The sequence below is a fragment of the Lactuca virosa genome, chromosome 9, assembly GCF_052849685.1.
Source record: "Lactuca virosa cultivar CGN04683 chromosome 9, Lactuca_virosa_CGN04683_v6, whole genome shotgun sequence".
Lineage (NCBI taxonomy): Eukaryota > Viridiplantae > Streptophyta > Magnoliopsida > Asterales > Asteraceae > Lactuca > Lactuca virosa.
This window is the reverse complement of record NC_136434.1, coordinates 182,130,172-182,148,750: the sequence shown is the minus strand read 5'-3', so window position 1 is coordinate 182,148,750 and position 18,579 is coordinate 182,130,172.

Sequence of the window (18,579 nt, the reverse complement as noted above, 5' to 3'; positions counted from 1 at the left end):
TGGACATTAAGACTTAATGGATTAAGTCACAAAGGAAGTCCTAAGGAACTGACCAGTACGCTGTACGTACTGGGTCAACCTCCCCGAAGCGGTCAAGACCAGCGTACGATGGGCGTACATTTCAGGTACGCCGCGCGTACGCATACAAAATGGTTACATGAGTTTTTGGGCCTTAGGTAATTGGGTCTGGGTTTGTTAGGCCTCATGGCCCACTGTGGAGTAAGGCCTTTGGGCCTAGGACTGGGATTTATGATGTTGGGCCTCTTGGGCCTTACTGGGCCATAAAGTTTAAAGTAATGGACTCGGGCCTTAAACTTATTATGGATTGGGCCTTAAGGGGGGGGGGGAGGCCCATTAGGGCAAGGACTACGGAACCTTGCCTTAGGGCATGAATTAGAAGTTGGGCCATAACGGAGTCGTACTTGGGCCCAATAACTAATTAAGAGACTTGCCATGTTTTAGGGAGAGGAGTCCCGAGCCATCCGAGGAGTACGATTTTGACACACAGTTGAGGTGAGTAACCTTCCTGTAGAAGTGGGTCGAAGGCACCAATGCTGGCCCACTAGTAGCTGATTATAGTTGAGATGATTGTCTTTGTGATAATTGTCTGGTATGTCACTATTTGTTATGCTTTATGTGCTAGCATCCTATGATATTATGTGATAGTGGTAGGAGGGGTGAAATAGTCCCTGTAACCGGTCGAAAGGACCGAAGTGGTAGGCCAGCACCCAGATATGCTAGGCAGTATGTGATTTATGTGTATATGCTAGGATGTTATGTGGTAGTGGTAGGGGTGAAATAGTCCCCGTAACCGGCTGAAAGAGACCGAAGGGGTAGGCCAACACCCAGATATGCGAGGCGGTTACCGGTTGAAAGAGACCGAAGTGGGAGGCTAGCACTCTGATATGCTAGGCGATTACCGGTTGAAAGAGACCGAAGGGGTAGGCCAACACCTGGATATGCTAGGCAGTATGTGTATTGTATGGTCTGTGGTATGATGGGGGAACTCACTAAGCTTCGTGCTTACGGTTTTTAGTTTTGGTTTCAGGTACCTCTTCTTCGAAAGGAAAGGAGCCGACATGATCGCGACGCATCACACTATGATTCTCCGCACATGAGATCTTTGGGAGTTGTACTCTGATGATTGTTTCCTTATGACATGTTTTGATTATCGAGACATTGGTTTTTGCTTATGATATGGGATGACACTATTGATGTTTTCTGACTACTGTTTTTATAATTACGCAATTAAAAATGAAATTTTTGGTCTTAAATTTTGGGATGTTACAATTTGGTATCAGATCCTTGGTTTGAGGGATTCGGGCACACTCTCGGGTGTGTCTGAACTCAAATCGAGGGTTTGAAAGGTTCTTACAAGAAAAAAATAGATTTTCCAAAATTTAAAATTAAGGGTTTTTGAGAAAGAACAAGGGGTGTGATGCGTGCAATCGGCTGAGCTCAAGTAAGCTTTCGCACAAGATACCCATACATGTTATATTATGATATGACGTGTAAATATGTGAACTACATGCTAGATTAGGGTTAAGGATCTAGGAAGGATGTCTTGTATGCCTACTGTATATGTGCTGATTGAACTGCATGTTAGATTAGGGCTAAGGATCTAGGAAGGATACCTTGTATGCCTACTGTATGTGCTTATTGAACTGCATGATAGTACCGATTAGTCAGTAATATGATGGCTTGTTTAGGATATGCCTGGTTTTGGTTACTCAATTCTCGAATACTGCTTGCTTTGTGCTTATAGGAGTTCTAGTTATCTTTAATTAACTAGTGAACGAATACGTTAAGTTACATATTACAAGGACTAAATAATTTCAGAAGGTTAGGTCTAGCCTTATTTCGTAGCTATTGTCTGAGTCCAACCGTTGTAGAAAATGAGTTCAATACCTTCACCACTACTCTCGGTGAATCAGTTACCTCGGCTTCCAATAGGTACCGAATCGTCCTCAACAACATGACAGCTCATGGGATTGTCCGAACTCCGCTAGAATACAATCTCAAGTTCATAAACAGTCTCAGTAAAGGATGGGGAAACATATAATCATGCCTTCAGAGTAATGGATCTCTGAAGAAGCTGATGCTTTACTAGATTTTTGATGAACTACAAGGACATGAATCAAATGTTGCACAAACATTGAGAGAACTCTCAGGAGGTCCTCTAGCTCTTGTTAGCTCTTTCGATCCTCAAGTCTCGAGCCCCTCTGTTTCAAACCCTTTCAAAGTTGTCACTCCACCTATTTTATATGTTCAACCAACTCTACCAGCTTTACCTGTTTCTACTAAATCCAACTATCAATTTGACGGAAACCTCGATTCGGAAGCCCTAAACTCTGAACTTCTCTTTAAAAAAGAGTTTGATTTGTTGTCCATGAAATACAAGTGTCCATGGACTCCCACTCACCAACCATATCATAACCGTTTCCAAGCTCCTCACCAAAATAATCCTCAACCATTTCCTAAACCTTCAGAGAACCCACGTGCTTACAAACCCAACATCTCGTAATCAAGTCATCCCTATGAATCCCACGATAATCCGAAGTCAGACAAACCTAAGGTAGTTTGTCACATGTGTGGTCATGTTAATCACTTTGCCAAAGATTGTATGGTTGAAAGCACACACAAACCAAAGATCAAGGATTCTACATACTATACCCACAGAGCCCAAAAGATGGCTGCAAGTAAAAAAACATTTGTCACCACTGTGTCAAGAGATGTTGCAGGGTATTGGTCATCTGGGGAGGAGGATGTTGTGAACACTAGAAGAAACATGTGTCTTGTGGCAAGACAAATGATTGAATGTGATGAAGGCCACTTTCATCAGGTTCAGAAGGAGATAATGAAGATGCTGAACAAAAATTTGCTTCATGGCAACTGTAACATCCCTAGATCAGGTATACCTTATCGACCCTTGTTCTTTTGGTAATTGTCAAGTTTGGCCCTTTATTAGAGAAAAGGTGGTAAGTGAGTACGCGGGGCATACGCGTGTGTACGCTCAGCGTACTCATATGCGTGTTTTTGACGCAGAAGCCACCTAGTACGATGGGTGTACCAGAGGGTACGCTGGGCGTACTAGGCCCAGAGTGAAAACCCTAATTAAGGGTGTGTCCCTATTTAAAGGACATGATGGCCTCATTTCAGGCCACCATTCCCAGACCTCAACCCTCTCAAACCCTACTTTCTCGTCCCTTGAGCTTGTGTGTCTATTTGTGAGCTATTAAGTGTTCTTGTGGTTTCTTTGGAGTGAAGAAGAAGCTTTGAAAAGGAAGGAGTGGGAGTCCAGGCTTTGGATCTAGCTTATCTGTGGTTGGAGCTTCAGATAGAGGTATAAACATAAAAGCTTTCTCATCCTTTTTGATTTGTGTTTTATGTGGTCCATTTTAGGGTTTTTGGTCCCAAAGCTTGAAACTTTATAAGTTGTTGAAACTCCGGTGATTTGAGTTCGAGGTTATCCGATTTCTTACAAGGTGAGTCTTCTCACTATACTTACCTAGAGTGGTAATCTTTGTGTGACCGGAGGGTCTTATGTGTTTATATTGAGTATTGTGATATTCCGCATTATGTCTTTGTGATTTTTATTGTGTATTATTTTGAGCTTACTAGGTTAGGACCAGAGGGTCCACCCGAGTTGTGGGACCGGAGGGTTCCACTGAGACACATTGACCGGAGGGTCTTATTTGAGTATAGCCATGAGAGGCTAATGAGTTATGTGTGGTATTTTGGGGACCTCACTAAGCTTCGTGATTACCGTGTTATGTGTTATGTGTTATGTGTTTCAGGTACTTCTCAGGATCACGGGAAGGCACCGGCTTGATTGTACACTCACGAGTTGGAGATATGTTTTGGAGGATCCTGGATTGTGTTTTAAACAATTAATGACCATGTGTTTTCGATAACTCGATATTTGGGGATTTTTATGGTTGTGTTAATGAAATTAATGTGATTTGTAAATGAAAAATTTGTTTGGAAATTTACGGTGTTACAAGTTGGTATCAGAGCCTTGGTTTGAGGGATTCGGATATACCTTCGGGTGTGTCTAGACTCAAACTGAGGATTTGAGAAAAAAATGTTACAACGTGACTTTCCAACACAATTTTTTTCATTTTTAAAACATAATTTCATTCATAATAATTATCAAAATCCAATGTAACACATGTCCTCCAAATAAAACAATCCCAAGATCTCAAATACATAAAACTCCATCAATGTGTACAGATCATGCCGGCGCCTTCCCGCGATCCTCGCTGGTACCTGAAACACATATCACATAAAGAGTAAGCATAAATGCTTAGTGAGTTCCCCAAATACCACGTACGCACATACGCCACTCAAGGCTATAGCTCCACAAGACCTTCCGATCCATGTGTCTCAGGGGACTTCCGTCCCATAATCCTGATAGACCTTCCAGTCCCACTTCTCTGACCTTCCGGTCCATACACCGTTGACCTTCCGGTCCATATCATAATACTCATAACATAACATAGCACATACATATAATATAACGACATACATCACAAACTCATCATAGCACATAAGACTTTCCGATCACACATAGTTACCACTCTAGGTAAAGTATAGTGAGAAGACTCACCTCACATGATGTCTAGTAAACCATCTGGCTTGATAACCTCGATCGAGCCCCCGCCTAACACATAAGGCAAACATTTATAATTAATACTTCCTCTTGTCCTCATCTCTAATGAATGGGTAGAAGACCATTCTACCCCTTCCTGACCTCTCTTGATTCAGCATGACCAAAACCCCAAGGTCAACTGAAGTCAACCCTGGTCAATGGTCAAACTTTGACCAGACTCGTCGAGTGCACTCGCATGACTCGGCGAGTCCATGCATGTCCTCTGAATCCTCATAAAGCCTCACTCAACTCGCCGAGTTAACCTTTCACTCGACGGGTTACCACTGGACACAAATCGGGGCAACCCGACTCGACTCGTCGAGTCCCCTTATGGACTCGGCGAGTTCCTTCATGGCAATATTCATATGACCTTCTGAGGTCAGATCTATTTCTCTAACCTATAGATCTGACTTCCCAATGCTCAATAATCACGAAAAGGTCCAATCTTTACACTCATGCAACACACATAAAGCTTCTTTTGGTGAAATAGCTTCTAACATGGCAACCTAGGCTCATAACTCCAAAGGAACAACATAAAGCAAAATGGTTGGGACTCTTTGGACCTCTTAAGGTCCAGATCTAAGACTTTTCCACATTGGGACCTCATATGCATCATATACTATCCAAGAAAGGGTAAAGAAAACACTAGATTCAAGGATTCTACACAAAACAGAAGGAAGGGGCGAAATACTACCTCAGAATGGAGATCCTTGCTTGGATGTCTCAGAATAACAACCTCCTTTGGTCCTTCTAGCTGAATCCCTTCACTTCCTTTGCAAAATCACACCAAAATTACTTGATTTCATCACAAGAACTCTCCCATGGCTCCAATGGCGATTTAGGGTTTCTCACAGGGGATATGAGGCGAATCCAAGGTCATAAGTTCCTTTAAATAGGCTCCAACCCCGGAACTTAGGGTTTTCTCTGCCCAGTACCTACTCGGCGAGTCCATACTTGGACTCGTCGAGTCCGCTCATTAAATCCACGTGATCAATTTGACGTGACTCGGCGAGTCAGACCTACGACTCGTCGAGTCCCTCCTAAATCCTCAAAATTGAAACACGAACTATCATACCCGAAATTCCGGATGTTACAAATCTACCCCACTTAATTTGATTTCGCCGTCGAAATCGCTTCTCAAACCATATATATAGAAACCAAACACCCGAAAAGCACCACTGAAAGGATCTCACACCAAAACGATATCTTCCTCTATGTATACCTGAACCCGACTAGGAACTCCTGAATTCGAAACAAAACCAGCCCCTCTGCCACTAAGATATCCCTTCTGACTTCCAAATATAAACCCAACAATCGGTTACCGATCACCCATGCCATACGTACCCAACAATCTCGAATACACTTCCATAGACGAAAAGAGCACATTATACCAGAGAATCGTCTCTTGCCTTCAGATATAAGAAAGTGATCATGCTCCCTCACAATGTCTTCTAACATCTATAATCATAAACCCCCAACTTACTCCCAAAGATCCCTACTCCACACTGGGTACTAGGTCATCTCTCAACCAGCCATTACTTCCAAAGGTTACTCATAACATATTCCAAGTGTCTCACTAACTTCCTTCTCACATCAACTATCTCGGCCCAGTAACACATAAGTCACGAAGTTCTCTTTACCCCAACGAATACTATACTCCCAACTGAAATCGTCTCATCCTCGACCTCAGCCGAAATAATAATCATTTGCCTCATGCACCTCATGGTATCTCCCGTACTAACGAACTGACCTCACTCGGGTCTAAGATATCGGGTGACAACAATACCCCTCAACCAATAATCCACCTCAGAATCCAAAATCTTCTCTCGCCTACCCAACGTACTACCAAAGCCAAACTCAAACTTGAGAGTCTGGTCCGAACCAACGTTGGAACCACTTGTCCCAATGAAACAATCATCTCATGACTCAACCTGCAATCCGCGCGAATACCACTTTTTTCCAATTCCCTCATGATGCGACAACCACCACTCAACTCAAAAGTTAACGATTCCCGACAAATATGGGGACCCCAGTCTCTTTCCTGGTTCGACCTCCAGGCTCCCAAAAACTCAACTATTAGGGCTACCCTCGCCCAAAACTCTTCTGCTTCGTGCTTTGGTTAAAGAGTACTTCCTCATAACCACCTCTTGCTGACTCAAGAGTATTACAGCTCCCCGTGGCATCGCAACAACCTCCCTCTGACTAGTGAGTACTACGGCTCCCCGTAGCAATCACGACAACCTCTGACTAGTGAGTACTACAGCTCCCCGTAGCATCACAACAACCTCTGACTAGTGAGTACTACGGCTTCCCGTAGCATCACAACAACCTCTGACTAGTGAGTACTACGGCTTCCCGTAGCATCACAACAACCTACGACTAGTGAGTACTACGGCTTCCCGTAGCATCACAACAACCTACGACTAGTGAGTACTACGGCTTCCCGTAGCATCACAACAACCTCTGACTAGTGAGTACTACGGCTTCTCGTAGCATCACAACAACCTCTGACTAGTGAGTACTACGGCTTCCCGTAGCATCACAACAACCTCTTTCCACTGAAATCCTCATTCTTAAATAATCCCTCCTGATGTCAATACCCAAGGGCTCCCACTGGTACCGCAGATACACAATACGCCACTTGCAGTCTCAACCCAAGACTAAAAACTAATCCGAACTTCAGGTCATCATACTCGGATATCTCGGAAAATTACCACAGAACCTCATGATGTACTGCCTCAACCCCTGATCTCCTTCATCATTCACAGATACACCCACGCATTCCCTTAAAATCTCACAACAAATTTTCCTTTCATCTCACGCCACTATGGAGTATCCCAACTCTCAATTGAAACATGAAGGAATCGCCAATGACCCAGAACATGTTGACGACAATCCGAAACTTCCTTCTATATAGCTCAAAACTCATGCAAGAATACTCATAATGACCTCGAAGTTGTTGTTTAATCAGTTCTTGCCCTTCCCGAACCGCATAACAACCCATACAATGAACCATAATTCTCTCCACTGCCGGACAAATCTTACGAGCCAACCATCTCGAGTTCACCATAGTAATCTCGCAGAATTTCCTAACCACCTCAAGGTCTCCGACCAACGGCTACTTGCCGTGGGGACACTCATCCGTTCTCAACATGCACTACATGCATTATCTCGCTCTACGTCTCGCCTCGACCACCATCACCCATGATCTCATGAACCTGAACCACAAATCTCTATATCCAGATCTCTAACCGCTTTTGAACAAATCTCAGATCTCCTCAATAAAGTACCCGGTTCTCCCCCACTCAGGGTTCGGACCATCACCAATTGGCGCACTAACAATCTATCTCACAGACCGTTTCCGCCGGAAACATCACACTTACTCTTGGAAGGTTCTGTGCGATAATCTCCCCGATGGAGATTAAGCAACTCCAATATCCCGGATTTCTGATGAAATCCTCAGAAACTTCTCATCATGACTGCCTTTAATCATTCCGAATCTCATACCAATCCATTTCCAGACATCTCGACTGTCCAGTAAAAATCCTGACTCTTAGTTCAGGAATAATGAATCATCATACTCCTAATCCTCGACTCCCAAACCATCGTTCCATCCCATATGCTACAAACCCTTTACAGCCCTGCTGTAAACTCTGTCTCGCTCTGGCAGCCAAGCAAAATGCTGACCCACATCGGGTACCCTCGCCATATACTGTCAGTACTCCCCCACTAGGGTCTCGTATCGTCACCATCTGACGCTCGCAATCTATAACAGCTCCAAATCGGCTCAACCAATCCATGCCCACAATGACACAAACGTCCCCCATCGCAATCGGGACCAGATCTATCGGGAACTCAGCACCGAAGATCTCAAGTACACATCCTCGAATCACCTCAGTAGCATACACCGCTCGCTCGTCGGCTATAGAAACTCGTAGAGGTCGACTCATCGCTTCTCATCGGATACTGATGTGCTGGCTAAATGCTAATGACACGAAAGATCGACTCGCACCCGAGTCTAATAACACCAAAGCAGGTACGGAATTTACAAGAAAAGTACCAGCCACAACATTAGGTGCTGTGCGGACCTCCTCCGCTGTCATCTGGAAGGCTCTCCCTTGTGCCTTCGGTGCGTCGTCCTTCGTTGGCCGACCCTCAGTAGCTCGTGTAGCAGCAGGGGCAGATCCCTGTAACAGCTGCGGACACTCGGCCCTCCAATGGCCAGTCTGGTTGCAATGAAAGCAAACCATGAATCCCTTGGGGCAATCCTTGGCTATATGCCCCTCCTTGCCACATTTGTAGCAAGCACCTGCTCGACAAACTCCATCATGTCCCTTACCACACTTCCCACAAGTGCGGCCCTTCTGGCCTCCAGATCTTGTATCAGCAGGCTTAGCCCGCTTGGCTGCCGGCTGTACCTGTACCGATCGCCTGTCCCTCCTCTGAGACTCGGCCTCCTCCCTGGCCTGAGTCTCTAGCTCAATCTCCCTCTTCCGGGTATTTGCCTGGAGCTCAGCAAATGTCCGGTAAGTCGAGTTCGCCACGAACTCCCGAATGTCCCTCCTCAGAATGCTCAAATACCGACTCATGCGTGCCTGCTCAGACGACACGTGCTCAGGGCAAAACAACGCCCTCTCGTGGAACATCCGTGTAATCACAGTCACGGACTCCGTCCCCTGCTTGAGGGACAAGAACTCCTGTGTCAACCGTTCCCTCTCCATCGGGGGAACATATTCGTCTCTGAACATGGTGGTGAACCTCTCCCAGGTCACCTCTGAGATCTCTGCAAGAGTGAAGTTTGTCGTCACAAACTTCCACCAATCCTTCGCTCCCAAGCGGAGCTGGTTCAGCGCGAACCGTACCCTCAGATGCTCCAGACACGAACAGGTGTAGAAGCATCCCTTAATATCAGAAATCCATCTCATCGCAGCAATCGGGTCCTGAGTCCCATCAAACTCTGGTGGCTTCGTGTTGCTGAACTCCCGGAACAGCAACGAGTCACCTCCCTGAGGTCTAGCAGTAGCAACTGCCGTAGCTGTAGCGGCTACAGCCTCAGTAACCGCGGCGTATCGCTCATCGAATGTCTCAATCCACGTGGTCTTAATAGACCCAAACATCTCTGGTATCTCTGCTCGGATAGCCGCAGCTACCTCATCATGAATCATCCTGCGAATCTCGTCATTGTTGACTCTGCTGCTCTCTGGTGTGTGACGTGTACCCACCATGATGTCTCACAACATAAACGAAAACAGAGACTCGTTAGAGTATACTCGTACTCGATCACCCAATCCTACTTGTTCCTGGGAATCCTAAGGATTCTTACTTGGACTGTGCATTGATCCGGTGTTTTCAGTAGTACGGGCCCTATACTACCTTCCACACTGCATCAGCATTCATTCCAAGTCCTCCTCCTAGGATCCCAGATCACAAGTACTCTACATCTCGCTAAGCATAGGCTACCCTTCGGTAGACTTCTCATAAGCTCCTCACTGCTACCTACTCACTCTCGAAGCATCTCATAACAGTAGTAATCTCCTAGGCTAAGGCATCACAAATCAGGCCACTCTAGTCCTAATAGGAATACCTAGCCTACTCTAGCACGCATAACATATCATATCATATCTCATAACACATAATGTAAGGGTATTTTGGGAAATCACCGTTCGGGCGCTGGCTGATCGTACACACTGCTTCTTTCCGCTTTCCTCACATTCCTTTACTTTTTAGAAAAAAAATTGTTTCCCTTATAAAAAACTTTCTCAAATCCTCAGTTTGAGTTCAAATACACCCAAAGGTGCATCCGAATCCCTCAAACCAAGGCTCTGATACCAAATTGTTACAACGTGATTTCCAACACAATTTTTTTCATTTTTAAAACATAATTTCATTCATAATAATTATCAAAATCCAATGGAACACATGTCCTCCAAATAAAACAATCCCAAGATCTCAAATACATAAAACTCCATCAATGTGTACCGATCATGTCGGCGCCTTCCCGCAATCCTCGCTGGTACCTGAAACACATATCACATAAACAGTAAGCATAAATGCTTAGTGAGTTCCCCAAATACCACATACGCACATACACCACTCAAGGCATAGCTCCACAAGACCTTCCGATCCATATGTCTCAGGGGACTTCCGTCCCATAATCCTGATAGACCTTCCGGTCCCACTTCTCTGACCTTCCGGTCCGTATCATCTTGACCTTCCGGTCCATACACCGTTGACCTTCCGGTCCATATCATAATACTCAATACATTACATAGCACATACATATCATATAACGACATACATCACAAACTCATCATAGCACATAAGACCTTCCGATCACATATAGTTACCACTCTAGGTAAAGTATAGTGAGAAGACTCACCCCACATGATGTCTAGTAAACCTTCTGGCTTAATAACCTCGATCGAGCCCCCGCCTAACACATAAGGCAAACATTTCTAATTAATACTTCCTCTTGTCCTCATTTCTAATGAATGGGTAGAAGACCATTCTACCCCTTCCTGACCTCTCTTGATTCAACATGACCAAAACCCTAAGGTCAACTGAAGTCAACCCTGGTCAATGGTCAAACTTTGACCAGACTCGTCGAGTGCACTCGTGTGACTCGGCGAGTCCATGCGTGTCCTCTGAATCCTCATAAAGCCTCACTCAACTCGCCGAGTTAACCTTTCACTCGACGGGTTACCACTGGACACGAATCGGGGCAACTCGACTCGACTCGTCGAGTCCCCTTATGGACTCGGCGAGTTCCTTCGATGGCAATATTCATATGACCTTCTGAGGTCAGATCTGTTTCTCTAACCTATAGATCTGACTTCCCAATGCTCAATAATCATGAAAAGGTCCAATCTTTACACTCATGCAACACACATAAAGCTTCTTTTGGTGAAATAGCTTCTAACATGGCAACCTAGGCTCATATCTCCAAAGGAACAGCATAAAGCAGAATGGTTGGGACTCTTTGGACCTCTTAAGGTCCAGATCTAAGACTTTTCCACATTGGGACCTCATATGCATCATATACTATCCAAGAAAGGGTAAAGAAAACCCTGGATTCAAGGATTCTACACAAAACAGAAGGAAGGGGCGAAATACTACCTCAGAATGGAGATCCTTGCTTGGATGTCTCAGAATAACAACCTCCTTTGGTCCTTCTAGCTGAATCCCTTCACTTCCTTTGCAAAATCACACCAAAATTACTTGATTTCATCACAAGAACTCTCCCATGGCTCCAATGGCGATTTAGGGTTTCTCACAGGGGATATGAGGCGAATCCAAGGTCATAAGTTCCTTTAAATAGGCTCCAACCCCGGAACTTAGGGTTTTCTCTGCCCAGTACCTACTCGGCGAGTCCATACTTGGACTCGTCGAGTCCGCTCATTAAATCCACGTGATCAATTCGACGTGACTCGGCGAGTCAGACCTACGACTCGTCGAGTCCCTCCTAGATCCTCAAAATTGAAACACGAACTATCATACCTGAAATTCCGGATGTTACCAATAAATTTCAAAAGAAATGATTTTTCTAAAAACAAGCAAGAGTTTTAAGAGAAAAACGAGTTGGAGCATTGTGTGCAATCAGCCAGAGCCCGAACGGTGATTTCCCAAAATACCCTTACTTATTTGTGTTATGAGATATTTTTGAGATGTTAGGAATGCATGCTAGAGGATAGGCTAGGTATTTCATATTTAGGGCTAGAGTTACCTGATTTGTGATGCCTTAGCCTAGGAATTGCTGCTATCTGTTGTTGCCTTGAGTATGTGCTGAGTAGGAGTATCTAGCAGGAATCACTTAAAAAGAGTTCTGAGTCGAGGGTTAATCTAGGAGAGATATCTAGATAAGTATAGGAGGAGTCTACTGAGAGAGTAGCCTAATATCCGTGAGATATAGAGTACTTGTGAATTGGAATCCTAGGAGGAGGACTTGGGGTGACTACAGGTTGGTGTGGAAGGTAGTATATGGCCCGTACTACTGAAAGCATCGCATTTGTATGCAGCCAAAGTAAGAATCCTTAGGGTACTAAGGATCATGTAGTGGCGGGAATTGAGTGTGAGTATGCTCGAGCGAGTCTCTGATGATTTTTGTGTTGTGTCTCAAAGACATCATGGTGGGTGCACGCCACAAACTCGAGAGCAGTAGTGCTGGTGACGAGGAGATCCGCATGATCATCCATGAGGAGGTGGCCGCAGCTATACGAGAGGCGATACCAGAGATGTTTGGGTTTATTAAGACCACCCTGATCGAGACATTTGATGAACGGTACACCGTTGTTACCGAGGTCGCTGCTGCTGCAGCTACTGCACCTGTTGCCGCTGCTAGACCATAGGGAGGTGACTCGTTGTTGTTATGGGTGTTCAACAACACGAAGCCACCAGAGTTTGATGGGACACATGATCCAATTGCTGCTATGAGATAGATCTCCGACATCGAGGGATGTTTTTACACGTGTTCATGCCCAGAGCATTTGAGAGTTCGGTTTGCGCTGAAACAACTTCTCTTGGGAGCGAAGGACTGGTGGAAGTTTTTGACAGCCAGCTTTACGCCTGCAGATCATGTTGCAGTGACATGGGAGAGGTTTACGCAGTTGTTCCAAGACGAGTATGTTCCCCAGGTGGAGTGGGAACGATTAGCCCAGGAGTTTCTGTCTCTCAAGAAGAAGACAAAATCTGTGACTGAGATTTCGAGGATGCTCCATGAGAGGGCGCTGCTTTGCCCTGAGAACGTGTCTACCAAGCAGGCACGTGTGAGCCGATATTTGAGCATACTGAGGAGGGATATACGGGAGTTCGTGGCGAACTCGTCATACCGGACATTGGCTGAGCTTCAGACCAATGCCAGGCGGAGGGAGATCGAGCTTGAGTTGCAGGCCAGGGAGGACGGAGAGTCCCAGGGGAGAGACCGTAGACCAGTACAGTCGCAGCCGGCGATGAAGCGAGGAAAACCCGCTGATGCGAGAGCTGGGGGCCAGAAGGGCCGCACTTGTGGAAAGTGCGGCAAGAGTCACGAGGGATCTTGTCGGGCGGGGATTTGCTACAAATGTGGCACAGAGGGGCACATGGCGAAGGATTGCCCCAAGGGGTTTGCAGTTTGCTTTTACTGCAACCAGGCCGGCCATCGGAAGGCTGAGTGCCCTCAGCTTGTTCAGGGATCAGCCTAGGGTTCCACTCCTGCTGCTTTGCGTGCTACTGACAGTCGGACGGTGAAGGCCGAGGCTCCGAGGGCTCGTGGGAGAGCTTTTTAGCCGACGAGCATGCAGTTCTTTCCACTGATGTATTCCGAGGATGTGTGTTAGAGATTTTTGGTGTCGAGTTCCCGATAGATCTGGTGCCGATAGCGATGGGTGATGTATGTGTCAACGTGGGCATGGATTGGTTGAGCCGTTTTGGAGCTGTGATCGACTGCGAGCGTCGGTTGGTGACTATACGAGACCCTAGTGGGGGAGTTCTTACAGTGTATGGCGAGGGTACCAGATCTGGATCAGCTTTCTGCTCTGCTGCCAGGGTGAGGCAGAGTTTACAGCCGAGTTGTATGGGCTTATTGGCATATGTGATGGATACGCGGGTCGTTTCAGAGAGGCCGAGTTCTATCTCCGAGGCACCGATTGTGTGCGAGTTCCCGGATTTTTTTCCCGAGGAGTTGCCAGGTGTGCCTCCCGAGAGGCAGGTGGAGTTCTGGATTGATTTGGTTCCGAGCGCAGCGCCTATTGCCAAGGCACCTTATCACCTTGCGCCACCAGAGATGCAGGAGTTATCCTCACAGCCCCAGTAGCTGCTGGGGAAGGGTTTCATCGGACCGAGTAGCTCGCCGTGGGGAGCACCTATCCTTTTTGTTAAGAAGAAGGATGGTTCACACCGGATGTGCATCGATTACCGAGAGTTGAACAAGCTGACGGTGAAGAACCTTTATCCGCTACCAAGGATCGACAATTTGTTCGATCAGTTGCAGGGGGCATCTTGGTTTTACAAGATTGATTTGAGGTCTGGATATCATCAGATGAGAGTTTGCGAGGAGGATATCCAGAAGACGGCCTTCAAAACTCGTTATGGGCATTACGAGTTTGTGGTGATGCCTTTCGGACTCACCAATGCATCGAAAACGTTCCTGGATCGCATGAACCGGGTGTGCAGGCCCATGTTGGATCGGTCGGTGATCGTGTTCATCGACAACATTTTGGTGTACTCGAGGTCCAGAGAGCAGCATGAGGAGCATCTGCGAGAGATTCTTGGAGTATTGAGGGTTGCGAGGCTTTATGCCAAATTCTCCAAGTGTGATTTCTGGTTACAAGAGGTCCTGTTCCTGGGGCATCTCGTTAATCAGAATGGGATATTGGTCGACCCGGACAAGATTGAGGCGGTTATGAGATGGGAGGTGCCGAGATCCCTGTTTGAGATCAGGAGTTTTCTGGTTCTGGCCGGCTACTATCGGAAATCTATCAGAGATTTCTCCAAGATCGTTGTTTTCTTCTCACCAGATTAACCCGGAAGGGTGTTACTTTAGCCTGGGGGCCCGAGCAGCAGGCCTCATTTAAGACTCTTCGCCAGAGATTGTGAGATGCTCCAGTGTTATCCCTTCCCGAGGGAGTGGAGGACTTTATAGTTTATTGTGATGCATCTATATCACGATTGGGTGCGGTGTTGATACAGAGAGGGCATGTGATAGCTTATGCATCGAGGCAGTTGAAGTCTCATGAGACGAGGTATCCCACCCACGATTTGGAGTTAGGGGCTGTGGTGTTCGCCTTCCAGATCTGGCACCATTACCTCTATGGAGTCCGGTGCACCATATACACTGACCACAAGAGTCTGAAATACCTCATGGATCAGCCCACCCTGAATATGAGACAGAGGAGGTGGTCGGATGTAGTGAAAGACTACGACTGCGAGATCTTATATCACCCCGGGAAGGCTAATGTGGTAGTCGATGCCTTGAGCCGCAGAGCAGAGAGTGCTCCGATCCGAGATGTGTGTATGAGGATAACGGTGATGACTCTAGTCCTAGATACCATCCGAGGGGATCAGGTGGAGGCTGTGAGGCCCGAGAACCTCAAGGAAGAGCAAGTGATCGGACAGGTTTCCGAGTTTGAGATGGATAGTCGGGGGCTTATGACTTTCTGTGGGCGGATTTGGGTGCCTTATATAGGTGGAGCTCGGCGTATACTGATGGAGGAGGCACATAGGTCAAGATTCTCGATCGATCTAGGAGCCACTAAGATGTATTTGGATCTGAAGAGAGATTACTGGTGACCCTGTATGAAGAGGGATGTAGCATGGGTAGTTGAGAGGTGCTTGACCTGTCGTCGGGTTAAGGCAGAGCACCAACGTCCACATGGCCCATTACTGCCTCTAGAGATTCCCCAGTGGAAGTGGGAACAGATTTCCATGGATTTTATCACCAAATTTCCGAGAATCGTGCGAGGTGTCGACGTGATATGGGTGATTGTGGACCGGCTGACGAAGAGCGCTCACTTCCTTGCTATCAGTGAGAGCTCTTCTGTAGAGAGATTGGCCGAGATCTATGTGAGAGAGGTGGTGGCACGACATGGGGTGCCAATTTTGATAGTGTCAGATCGGGATGTGCATTTTATTTCCAGGTTCTGGAAGAGGTTTCATGAGGAGTTGGGTACTCGATTACACTTTAATACCACATACCACCCACAGACTGACGGGCAGAGTGAGCGGACGATTCAGACACTGGAGGACATGCAGTGTGCATGTGTTATGTGTTGGGTTTTGAGCATTCTAATACTTCCTAAGTGTACATGCAACCCTATTAAACCTTGGATCTATGTTTGTCTAAGATACATGCAAAATATTATTTTCCAAGGTTTATAATCTATCTAGCATGGCATGGGGTACTTTTAACCATAAAAGAACTAGATGAATTACATACCTTTTGTTAATTGTTGATTCCTTGGAGTTTGAGAGCCAAGCACCAATAATGTGAATGCCTCAAATGGAAATCACAAATCACCACAAACTTGGAAAATGTATGAGAAAGTATACTAACTCTTGATTTTGGCCACCACACTTACACACACATTAGTGTCTTTTTCATGCAACATAAGCTTGTTTATATAGTGTTCATGGTTAGGGTGAAACCCTAATAACCCATGTCTTTTCCTCTTCCAAGGATCCATGGGTAAAAGCTCCATGGATCATCCATGGACTTCCATATAAGCTTAGCCCATTCCCAAATGAGTGTTAGCCCACACCATATAAATATAATAGCCCATGATTTAATTAGTCTTCCTTTTAATCACTAAATTAATTCATAATTAATTCAAGATTAAAACTAATTAAGTAACATGACTTTATATTAATATATTATAACTTATAATATATTAATAAATCGTAAGTATACAACTCTCATAAAATTATCCATAACTAGTTTGGGTGAAGTGCAACCCAAATGGACCATGCCGGGTCGGGTCAAGTATATACCAAATAAGTTATGGACTTAGACATCTTATCCAACAGACTCCCACTTGGATAAGTCTAATAACTGTATTTGCCTATATTACTTCAGGAACCAACCGGCAATCGTAGCTCTCGAAAACTCTTGTGAACTATGAAGCGCCATTTTAGATAAGTGATCATATAATCATCTGCTCTCATGATATCAGCCGGACAAATACATGGAACAATGTCTTACTTATTGTCTAGCAGTTGTTTCTCGATTTCCGATTTGTTTGACAAAGAACTTAACTGAACACATCAATTTAGTTCTGACCGGGCCCGGTACATGAGTCAACACAAAATCATCGAGGGGCCCAGATATCACTTCTATTTCTAGAAGGAACAGATAAACTTCGACTCATATGCTTGTTCTACTACTTATTGAATTGCACACAAAGGCACGTTTTATAACATCAAGTTACTGATGCGTTTACGTGCAATCAATGCACAACCAACTCATAGGTAACAACTCATATCTCTAGGTTTGAAGACTTATATGATATTACCGTCTCACGATCACTCGAGATAAATTCCATGAAGTGATACAAGTGAGCGTGGGTTTATTCCAATACTCATAACTTATGAGTACTCATGAATGTTGTAGCAACCATTGCTATGGCTAAACACCTTTAGTCATCTACAATCCCAATTCATGACAGTCTTGATTCATACCTACTTCCGACATATGACCGACTGTGGAGAGTTTGAATAAATTAATTATTCTGGAAGTCAAAACATGCAAAACTGAAACAATAGTAAATAATTGACAATGATAGCAACACTTTACTCATAAATAAATCACAAATTTTATTCATCATCAAACGTCAATTACATTTTACAAGTTTTAGAAAAGGCTATCTAATCTGTAAACCTAATATTGTCCCTCAGCCCGATGCGCCTCGCATGCTGCAAATGCTTCACCCTCGGCAGTCCCTTCGTAAGGGGATCCGCAGGGTTCTCATCTGACGATACCCTCTTTGCCACGAGGAGTCCCTCTTCTATCTTGTGTCTTATGAAGTGATATTTTCTGTCAATGTGTCGGGATCTGCCATGATCTCTTGGTTCCTTGGCTAAGGCAACCGCACTATTGCTGTCACATAAAATCTCCATAGGCTCCTTAATAGTTGGTACAACTCCAAGGTCTCCGATGAAGTTCCTCAGCCATATCGCCTCCTTTGCCACTTCACTCGCTGCTATGTACTCTGATTCACAAGTCGAATCAGCTACAGTCTCCTGTTTGGAACTCTTCCAAGTGATTGCCCCTCCATTTAAGGTAAAGACCCAGCCCGACTGAGAGCGGAAGTTATCCCTATCAGTCTGAAAGCTAGCATCACTATACCCTACTACTCTCAAGTCATCACTCCCACCAAGGGTAAGGATCCAATCCTTAGTCCTCCACAGGTACTTGAGAATATTCTTTACCGCAGTCCAATGAGCCTTGCCAGGGTCCCCCT